At 48.4% G+C, this 11,365-nt stretch overlaps 1 pseudogene; it reads right to left on the bottom strand.

Moving 5' to 3' along the window:
• Nucleotides 1-3,662: 3,662 nt before the first annotated feature.
• On the bottom strand, nucleotides 3,663-10,842 carry LOC138528776 (G1/S-specific cyclin-D1-like; annotated as a pseudogene).
• Between the last annotated feature and the right edge of the window lie 523 nt (nucleotides 10,843-11,365).

The following is an 11,365-nucleotide window of genomic DNA, read 5'->3' as shown; positions in this document are numbered from 1 at the left end:
AAAACTGTGGAAATTACAACTCTCTTGCGAAAGAGGTGGTCTTGGGGTTCTTGAATTTTGCATTATACCATCTATTGTTCTCCGATGTCCACCTGTTCCTAGAGAAATCCACATTCGAGTGGGCGAGGGTACCTTGTCATCCATAAACAGAAAGGATAATACAGCGTTGGCAGCAAAGGATTTTTTGAAGAAAACGTGGGGGAAGTTGGAGGAATTGACTGGGGAGGAAGACACACTTCTGGCAAGGTTATCTGTTTGGCTGAATACAAGTGTACGATTCGATGGAAAAATGCTTTTCTGGCCAGTACAGTTCTTAGGCACCTAGGCAGGAAGGTGACAGCTGGGAAATTGGAAAGAATGTGTGGAAATGTTGCCTTGACTTCCCTGAATCTAGGGGAGAGAGTCTGTCAGGCAAAAACACTGAACAATGTATACTCGACTCTAGTCAAGATGTTTGCAAGAGGTTGATGTACTGCAGATGTTTGCTGGGGCTTTGGCCACATGGAGGAATCCTTCAAGCACATGCTCTGGGAGTGTTCAAAGGTGCGGTTGTTTTGGTTGGAAGTGACTAGAACCATGAATAGAGTTTTAATAAAAGATATTGATTTTGACTTCCAGACTGTAATTATGGGGGATGATACCCTCTTGGAGGGTTTGAGCTACCCACAGAGGTTTTCTTTTTTTTAGGGCAGCCCTTTCAGCAAGAAAGATCATTCTGAGGAACTAGAAAAATGTCACTGTTCCTTGCGGGTCTGCCAGGATTGATGATTTATGTAAAATGTCTCTGATGGAGAGGGTAATTTTGGGCAAACAGAAGAAACCTGTATGAAGGAATATGGGGGAGGTTCTTGGAGATGATGTGATTACTGGACTTCTGCTTGGCCGTCCCGGCCTGTGTTTGTGTAAACTTCGATGTATTGTTTTACTATAGTAAAACTAACGAAGATGTGAATATAAAAAGAAAAGTGTAAGTGTGTGAGTCTGAAAGTCAGTTTACCTCATTGTCAAATAAAGTATATGTTAGCAACTGGATCCAGTAGAAGCCAATTAAAATATCCGCTATTGCTGTAATTAGCCTCTACTGTCTCATGATTTTCATCTGAATAAAGAATGCCCATGTATACATTTTTGATGACTGTTTTCAAATGGTTTCTACTGCATCCAATTGATCACAGATGTATGTCAATACATTGACTGAAATTGCCATCAGTGAACGTCCAGAGTTGATTTGATTTTATCAGATGGATGTCAGTATATGTTACAACTGGATCTAGTAGAAAGCATTCCTTAGATGTCAAATGCAAATTTCACTAGGATGAGCTCCTCACAAGTGACACTGATATGGCTGGATGGAGAGGTGATTCACATTGTAGGTGTCCACTGTGCACAGCACTGGATTACTTACATCTGCACTGGCACATTAAGTAAGGTGTTTTAAGTAGTTACAGTGCCATTGGAACTAGCACAATACTATGCTCCTGGTTCAGTGTAAGGCTGAGGAACAGTTTACATTCCAAAGACGTGTCCTAACGTGTATTATACTGAGGCATGGAGTATGAGAGGATTTCATTTTGTTTTAAATTGGGAAGCATTGTGGCCCCGTCACTTTATGATACATGGCAGGCCTGCATTATGGGGTTCAGAGTCACTTGCTGTGCTCACTCACTTGCAACCAACTTTGGGTCAACCATGTATGCCCGTCTCTTTATGAAGTCACCAGCTGTCACTGCTTTAGAATCCTAACCCCTCATTCCATAATTCTTGCCAACAGAATTGACACTTTGACACTATTTATAATTAGCTAGATGATTGGTACTGAACACTTTGTCACAGTTTTGTTCTTGAAATATGCATGGTTGAACTCCTATATTGGTTACCTTGGTTTTTAGAGGTTGAAGCATCTAAGTTTGCCACACTCATAGCATCCCCTTTTCATGTCGTTATTTAGTGATTTCCTTAACACATATCATAGACAAATCTCAGTTTTTATGCTGGCGTTAACACTTCAAACATAGTGAGATCTTCAAGTAACCAGATGTATTCTCTAATCCTGCTATTCCTATAAGCATTAACTAGTCCTGTTTGTGAGCAGACCCACAATCACTCACAAGTAGCAGCCAAGGCATATTGATGCAGCAACAAACTCCTCAACAGATTCCCCATCTTGTTGCTTTATAAATCCCAAATAATATCTTTCCAAAATCACACTCACTTGTGGCATTAATGCATATCAATTTTTCTTATAGCCACATTGTGGGGAGAATCAAAGGAAAATGAAGACTGCCTAAATTCAAAGTGAGAGTCTGAATTCAACAAGAGAGGTGCTGGAATAATACCTTTAATCTGCTTCACTTGCATCACATTTCATCTATTATTCGACACCATGTGTCTAGTGCTGTCTTTCAGGTGCGCAGGTAATCCTCTGCACACCTGAGAGACAGCACTAGACACATGGATCGGACTGTGCCACACATTAAACCATCTCAGCAACAATATTGGGCCTTGAGTACATTTTGCACTAAAGACTGAGGTTGAATACCTTTAAATTGACAGCAGGAAATGCTGAAATGCTCCAAGCTAAAACTACTCTCTGTATTCATAGAGACCTGCGCTTGTTGCACTGGAGCTGTATACCTGAAAATAACAAGGCACAAATGTGTCAAAAGTATAATTCTGCTAACCCCAGAACATGGCCTGTTTTACAGAAATATCTTTTAAAATGGCAAAGTGTAAACAATATTACAATGCAGCAGGTTTGGGTTCACCCCGTCTGGAAATAATACAACACGAGAGATATCTGAGACTCCAACACAGAGATTACAAAGTTTGCCTTGTGGCAAAACCACATTTATTTACACTTAAGTGGGCCAGAAAAACCACGATAGCAGAAAGCCATCGCAGTCTCTGACAAATGGCAATACAAAATGGTCTTGTATATATACTTAAATTTCAGACATTACGTGCGCAAATCTCTAGACATCCCGTGGTCAATTCATCATCTCATCATGCCAACTCTGCATAATTATTGTACGTGTCAAGACTTTATGTACGGTAATGCATGTCAGCAGACATATCATAAGTTAATGACAGCGGCTTCATCAAAAAATAGCATATGCTTATACCTGCTTCTTTGTGAGAGTTCAACTTTTAAACCACAAGTAGCTTTTCTTTATGAAAAGTGAAGTTCGTGTCAGGCGCTTTATTTCTGCATAGGCTTTGCAATTTGCAGTTACTTTAAGGAAACATCTTGATCAAAGTCAGCAGAACCACATTACATCTGTGATGACATAATAAAAAACACGTCCAAAAGCTGTGTAAAGTTCATGCCTTGAACTTTACTCGTTTAGCTAAAGCAAGCAGGTTGTATGCATCGTGTGCAGTAAATCTATTTCGCAGTGAGGCCTATTCATTTCAGTTTCATAAAGGGCTTTTAGCAGTTTATATTATAATGGCAGGTTACATTGTAATGGCTTTGGCAGGTTACATTTTATGAACTAATGGGCAAATAAAATACGTTTTCCACGAACGACCCTACATTAGTTTTACAATAAGAGTTTTAGACCACAGTTACGGAACAATTTCATATATTTCTTCTTCCTGGACAATAGCTTGTGACACATAGTCAGTGTCACCACTAGTGGTGCACAAGTCCCTTTAAACATTCAAATGTTCACATCTCGTACATCAGTTGGAGTGCAAGGTAGATCTGTCCTCGTCGTCAATACTTTTGTATTCAGAAACATTGGGCCTCATTAAAAGATTGCCGGTCCGGTAATAACGATACCGGTAAGGGAATACCAGCATCTTTTACCAGACTGGTGCATTACGACCCACGATGCCCGTGCTACCAGCATCTGCAGGGACCCGTTGTGACCAGATAGCACCATCCTGGAATGGGTGCGGGCACGTGGCAACCGTGCCAGTAATACCGGCTTGCCGTAAGGAAGTGCACATTACAAGGTTCACGGACATGCACATAACGGCATCCAGATGCCGGTAAGAACAGATACCATGATGCCGTTAACACCGGCATCGCGGGGGAGCCGTTAATAGCAATCTGCTGTGTTCAAACCTGCCACAGGTGCACACAATCAGCACAGGTAGAGACAATGGAGTCTGGCACAGCACAAAAGGAGCACACCTACACACCACACCCCTTCCAATCCCACAATGCTACCATTAGCAGTTGCAATACTGGAGCTGGAGGACATGCCTGCACTGCTACTACTCCAGCAGGCATTGAACCAGGGAATACAGCCAAGGCGCAGGAGGAGGGTGAGACAGGGCCAGCACATACCACCAGGACAGGCAGTTGTACCCTGCAGGCCGCCACCAATCCCTCACGTAAGGACCAGTCCATTTGACCTAACCCCTGCACAGATCCACACCCTGTACCGCCTGGACAGGGAAACCATATGCACAATAGTGGACCTCATCCATGACGACCCGGTAAGCCTCATCAACATCCAGCCAGGCATCCCCCCCCCTTTCTGAAGGTACTGTCTGTGCTGCACTTCCTTGCCACACGCCCCTACCAGCAGACAGTGGGACAGCTGCATGGCATCTCACAACCATTTTTCTCCCGTGTGCTCAACCAGGTGCTAGATGCCCTCCTGAAACATGGAAAGGACCACATATATTTACCACGGACTGTGGAGGAGGTGGATGCACCCAAAATTGCATTTTATGCACTGGCAGGCATGCCAAACTTAATCGGTGCCATCGACTGCAGCCATGTGGAGCTGGCATGGCGAGGAGGTAGTGTACCGCAACAGGAAGTTCTATCATTCCCTGAATGTCCAGATGGTGTGCGATGCAAGCCAATTGATTACGCATTGCTGTGCAAGATACCCGGGATCCACATATGATGCCATGGTGCTGCACAACTCCACGCTTCCCCGCTACATGGCACGATGCGCTGCGCAACGTACCTGGCTGGGGTTTAAGGGGTGTTGCTTGGGGGGGAACACAAGCACAGGCAAACTGTCTGCTTGCTGGGGTATTAGGGGTGTTGCCTGGGTGGGGGAACACAAGCATAGGCAACCTGTCTGCTGGCTAGGGTATGAGGGGTGTTGCCGGGGGGGGGACACAGCGACCTAGGTGGCATAACTGTTAGCCCAATCACCTCGACAGAATGTTCGACACAGCCAATGGATGCAGGTGGCATGCCTACACAGCTGTGCGTTGATGTAAGCAACATACACAGCACCCACCCCAGCACATACACGTTGAACATCATCAGTCATGAACCACAGGTACCACGATGCACCAACTTGCAGGCACAATGCCTGAAATACATGAGCGGAGCAAAGTCCATCACTGGACATGCAGCTATGCCTAGGGCAAATCCAACTGCCACACTTGGAAATCTCTGTCACTGCATCCACCCCACAGGTACACCGCAGACCAGTATACCAGCCCAGGCACCTCAAGGGGCACTTACAATTGCAATGCTGAAAGCATGGAAACAAATGTAATCACTGATCAGTCACCACCACCAACATATGAGCGAGTGGCGCAGGACCCATCCACAGTACCTCAGCTCCACCATGCCAGTACACACCCAGCCCCAACACAGAAATGTTTGCCGTCACTGGCAGACCATACCACCATTGCCATTGGGCCCTGGTCACATGGGGGAAGGCAGTGATGGACAACTACATGGTAACATCAAGTAGTTGGAAACATGATTAGCAAACCACTGTGTGCCATGAAGCACATCAGGCATATATGTGATGATGCACTCCACAAGTATAGTACACATTCAAACGCAACACACCCATCAAATGTCAGCAGATCATGGTCATCATCAACTCAAATGTGTGAGTTCTGTACCTGATGGAAAGGTCCCTAATACGTGATCGGCACACATACCCCCCAGGCGTGGACCATCCCTATGTACACTTACCTGGGTCTTACTATAAGGAAATGTCAAGTGCAGTCATGATGAATCTGTGGCATGTGACCATTAACACTGTACAGGCATTGCACACAAGGAATGACAACAATGTTCACGGATACACTTTCCATTGCTCCCATGCAGGTAATACCGGGTATCCCCTGAAGCCGTGGCTCCTGACCCCCATCAGGCAACCAGTCAGCAGGCACGAAGAGGACTACAACCGTGCACATGCATGCACTCGTGTCACGATTGAGCAGACTTTTGGCCTGTTGAAGGCCCATTTCCGCTGCCTCAGCAGGTTGGGTGGGGCACTCATATACAGGCCTTAGAAGGTGAGCAAGATAGTGTTGGCATGTGCCATGCTCCACAACATGTGCATCCGGCGCAATGGTCCCCTGCCCACTGACCTGGACCACATTCCACCAGAAGAAGAATAGGATGATGGTGGAGAAGATGCATATCGACCATGGCACAATGTGAATGAAGGACGTGTAGTTTGATTGCACATTACTTTTGATGGACTAGGTTACACAAGGCACTTGGAATGGGGGACACTGAGCACTGGGCACAGTTAAGAAATAAATTGACACGCACTCAAAAAGCAATGTCCAGTCCTTTGTTTTTCTTATGCACACCAAGTGTATTAAATGAATCATAACTATGTACAGTGAACAGGAACCAACGTGGACCTCCAACCCTCAATATGCAACAAACTACCCCCCAACACCCCCACACACCCACGCCCCCACCCTCCAACACCCCCAACACCCTGACACATCCACGCCTCTCACCTCCACCCCCCAAAACCCCCACACACCCACCCTTCCCATCCCCTACCCCCCACACACCCATGCCCCCACCTCCAACACACCCACGCCCAGCACCCCCCAACACCCTGTCATATCCACGCCTCTCACCCCACCCCCCAACGCCCCCACACACCCACCCCTCCCATCCCCCACCCCCTACACCCACACACACCCACGCCTCTCACCCCCCAACACCCCTACACACCCATGCCCCCCAACCCCCTACACCCAGCACCCCCCAACACCCTGACACATCCACGCCTCTCACCCCTACCCCCAAAAGCCCCATAAACCCACCCCTCCCATCCCCCACCCCCCTACACCCACACACACCCACGCCCCTGCACCCACTTCAAGTTCAACTTGATCCCCAATGTGTGTCAGGCTACTGACGCCCCCTTTTAGGTGGTGGGGGTTGTTCGTTTGGCCAGCGCAGACAGCGCTGTGACTTACGCAGCAGGCTCGTCTGGGTCGAACTCGCCAGTGTTGAGCTGGTCGATGGGTGGGCTTGTGGGTTGGCCTCTGCAGCATGCTGTTGGGGCATGGTGGCCACCAACTGGGTGACAGCCTGTGTCATTGCTGACATGCCCTCACGCATGCGCCGGGCCTCACGGTAGACTGCACAGCCTATTGTCCTGGTGTTTTCTTGCATGTCCAGGCATGTGGCTTCCCCTTCCGCTACATATTGTTTGACCATATCATGCATGGCCTGCTGGCGCTCCTCTATGCGGGTCAAACGGCCCTCCAAGTCCCGGATGGATTGCGCAGCCGGTGGTTGCACGGGAGGTGGTGGTGGGTGCATGGTTGCTGGGCTGCGTGGTAGTACGGGAATGTCATCCACGGAGGCATCTCCACCGGAGCCAGGCTTGGGTGAGAACTGTGAGTTGTCCAGCATGGTTGGGTGTCTGGCATGTCCTCTGGCAAGCTGTAGACTGCAGTGTCCTCTTCCTCCACCTCCTCCACGCTATGTTGCGCAAATTGCGCTGCCTCTTCAAGGTCACTGGTGGCCGTCGACTGTGGCCCCTCCACATCACTGGCCGCAGGTGATCCCTCCTCCTCCACCTGAGGTGTGTCCTGTGTAGCTGATGTTTTTCTGATGGGGAGATTTATGGGAGGTGTGCCTTTTACCATGGGTGCCTTCATGGCAGCAGTGCCTCCTTGCAAGGTTCTGCAGCCTGTGCGCCCTGTTGGCTGGGGGGCTGTGGCTTGGCAGCAGTGGTTTTCTTATAGCCTGCCCTTGATGTGGAGGCCCAGGAGGCATTTTTGCGGCCTCGGCTCAGGTGTGCAGCTGTCTTTGTTGGTGTTGCAGTGTCTTCTGCCTCGCTGTCTGATCGCGTGCCTGTGGGGGGTAGAGAGGCAGGGCATCAGTCATGGGTCAACGTACATCCTACATACATCGATGCTACTTCATTTTGAGTCCTGTGCATTCTCGTGTACATGTTGGAGGGGTGGCGATGGTGCTTACAGGAGTTGGGGGCATGGGAGTGCAGTGTTTGGGCATCCTTCTGGTGCAGCCATGATGGGCATGGCGTCTGTTGGGTGGCTGACAGCTGTATCATGGCTTGCATGTTCTGGCCATGCTTCAGGGGCTGTGTGCCATGTGGTGTCTAGATGTGGGTCCGCGTGCTTGCACAATGTGCGTTGTTACATTGGTGTTTACACTTCGTGCATGGTTATGGTGGGTGTGTCAAGTGTGCAATCGGCAGTGGTGATGTGTGCACCATGCAATGGGATGGCACAGTGGTCAGGCCTGTATCTTTGCGGTGATGTATATGTGTGTGTGTGTATGCAGATGGTGCTTGTGTTTGCTAATGGGGACTTGTGGTTTGTGTCAGTGGGGTTAGTTGTGTGTTTTAATGGCAGGGATGTTGCGCTTTTGTAGGGGCTGACTTTAGGTGGGAGGTGATGGCCCATGTATTTGCTCACACCTACTTGCCATTTGGACTCCAACATTGTACTTGGGGTATTGGGTGTGTGTGGTGACTTTTGTGTTAGGCTAAGGGTCACTCACCGTCATCCACCGATGATGGGACTCCCATCTCGGAATGGCCAACACCCTCAATGGCCTCCATATCTATTACAGAGCTGCAGGTTTCCTCCCGCTGTACCAGCTTTATAGGCGATGATGCTCCACAACCTGTTGCCTGGGCCTGGCTGCGGTTTGCCAAAAGGATGTAGCAGACACGCAGCCGTAGATCGTCCCAACGTTTCCTGCAGTCTTTAACTGTGCCTGGGGTTGTCCCCACTGCAGAGACCTTCTGCGCCACCTCCTCCCAGAAGTTCAATTTCCTTATTTGTGCTGCAAGGCACTGGTCAACACAGAACACGACATCTGCATGCTCGACCAGAGTGTCGGGCAGCAGTTCCTAATCTGAAAAACGTGGCTTTCATTCTACACTGCGCCTTTTCGGGTTGCCTTGGTCATGTCCTTGCTAACACTGTCCACAGTTTCCAAATCCAGGTGCTGAAGGCAGAGGATTACAATGGATTGTGTTTTTAAAGATGGTGGCCAGAGCATTTCCCGTTCCGGCATGATGACGCTGCTTCCGGTATCGGCACTTTCGGTGCCGGTATTTACGATATCAGTATCAACGGTACCGTTCTTTACGGCATCTAGGATGGCGGTGCCTGTGTCTGCGGCAAGGGGGAATTGTACGATCGGACCGAAAAAAGGTCTGACTGTACAAAAAGACCGAAAAATGCTACCACGAAAGGTTCGAACACCAAAAGTTTGAACCTTTCGTGGTAGCATTGTAGGTAAGTATAAAAAAATAAAAAAGACTGCAGGGGCTGCGGGGGTCTCCCCCGCAACACCCCACTCACTATAATGTAAAAAAACAAGGAACCCTGCGGCATCGGTTCCCGATCACGGAAGTGAAAGGGAACTGTCGCTGCAAGGACTCAGCGTGAAGAAAAAGTTAAGTAGAGTTTGTTTATGTTGGGGGTGTGGGTGGGGGTGTGTTGAGGGTGTGGGTGGGGGGCTGTCTTGGGTGTGTTATGGGTGTGGGTGGTGGTGTGGGTACGTAGGGGTTTTATACGTGTGTTTGCATGGGAAATGCGCAAAAATGTTGTGGTTTGCACATTTCTAATGCAAACTTTCCGGCTGCGGGAAAATCAGCCACAGTCGGATCACGTAGATCCGGCATGGATGATGCCGCTATCAGAGGTTTGGAGGGCCACCGGCATGCTGGTGCAGCCGTTACCGGCATGCTGGTATGCACGTGCCTGCTGACTCGGAATCATCTGTTGATTTTGGCAGCAGAGCAACACGGACTAGGTTGCACCGGCATGCCAGTAATTTGTTTTTTTTACCGGCCAACTCGTAATGAGGCCCATTGTGTTGTTTGGCATGGCGTAAACTGGATTCTAGCAGCAATTCAATTTGCTCCTGACAAGCTGTAAACAATCTGGGTCACACTTGATGATTTGTGAAAGGAAGGGTGTGAGACACCTCTGGGAGAGGAAACTGTGAGTGTCGTCGAGGTGGAGGCCTTGCACAGCTGCAGCAACGCTGCCTGCAGCAAGCATGAATGTAGGGTTTGCAATAAACCTGATGTCTGTAGCGCAGAGGGCCAGGAAAGACTGTGCGTGCTTGCGGATGATCTGTTTGGTGTACTCTCTCAGAGGTATTTTGTAAAGAACATGTTCAATGATGTCATGAGGGGTGACGGAGGCCAAGTCCCATTTTAGTTTGTTCGGTGTCAACAGCTCCATTTGCACTAATTCATAGGGTCTGATAGAATTAGCTGTGTAGATGCAGAGCTTTTTCACGGTTAATGGGATGGTTTCTTTCATTTTCGATGCCAAAAACATGCAAGTGGCCCCCAGGAGTGGCACTTGGTTTTCTTTAAGCTGTTCCACAGACAAGAATCTGTCCAGATAAGTCATTGCCAAAGGGAACACCTCTTTTTCGCACCTCTGCTCGTCACATATGTCCAGCATCCAGGTGGCCACAATCTTGCGCATGTAGGACTGCACCTCCTTCTGCACGCACTTGAAGTATGAGGTTGAGCGGGAGCAGCTCTCCTTGGCCTTCAACATGGCCTGCAGCATGTTGTCGTTCAGGAGGTTGGTGTCCAGGTAGGCCCTCTGGATGCTCTCCACCTCGCAACACAATAGCAGGTTTTCCATGTCTACCCTTCCCCTTAGTGTCCTGTGCTTGGCTCTGGAGCAAAAGTCAGTGTTTATTTAAGTTCTTGGTGGTAGTGAGATAGCTTTTCACTGGAAATGTCCTAACAGAATGAGGTAAAACAAGGGTTATAGGAGTTTCAGGAGTGTTCATATGCCTCACCCAAAGACAGTTTGTTAAAGATGCCGGTATTCACCGCCCTGGACAATCCGTTGTAGAGAAGGAAACAATGTCAATCAGGAAAAGAAGCAATGTCAATCAGCATAGTCACTTCAGCTTTTGTGTCCTGAGGTTATATCATGGTCCCTCTGTCACTCCTGTGATGTTTCTGGGAGGCATGATACCTGGGAAAACATTGCACATAGATAGTCTTTGGGAATTATCAGTCCCTTTCAGCACAGATTCTTCCCATAGTAGCTCGGTAGGTGTATTCCCAGCCAGGAATTGAGGAGTCTGCTTCATGCGGCTCACATGTATCCTGTTATGATGTCCTTCACACCTTACAGCAAGTCTGGGTGGCCAATA

The sequence above is a fragment of the Ambystoma mexicanum genome, chromosome 7q, assembly GCF_040938575.1.
Source record: "Ambystoma mexicanum isolate Mex_15411 chromosome 7q, UKY_AmexF1_1, whole genome shotgun sequence".
Lineage (NCBI taxonomy): Eukaryota > Metazoa > Chordata > Amphibia > Caudata > Ambystomatidae > Ambystoma > Ambystoma mexicanum.
Note: the sequence above shows the minus strand (reverse complement) of the source record. Positions and strands in the feature narration are given on the sequence as shown.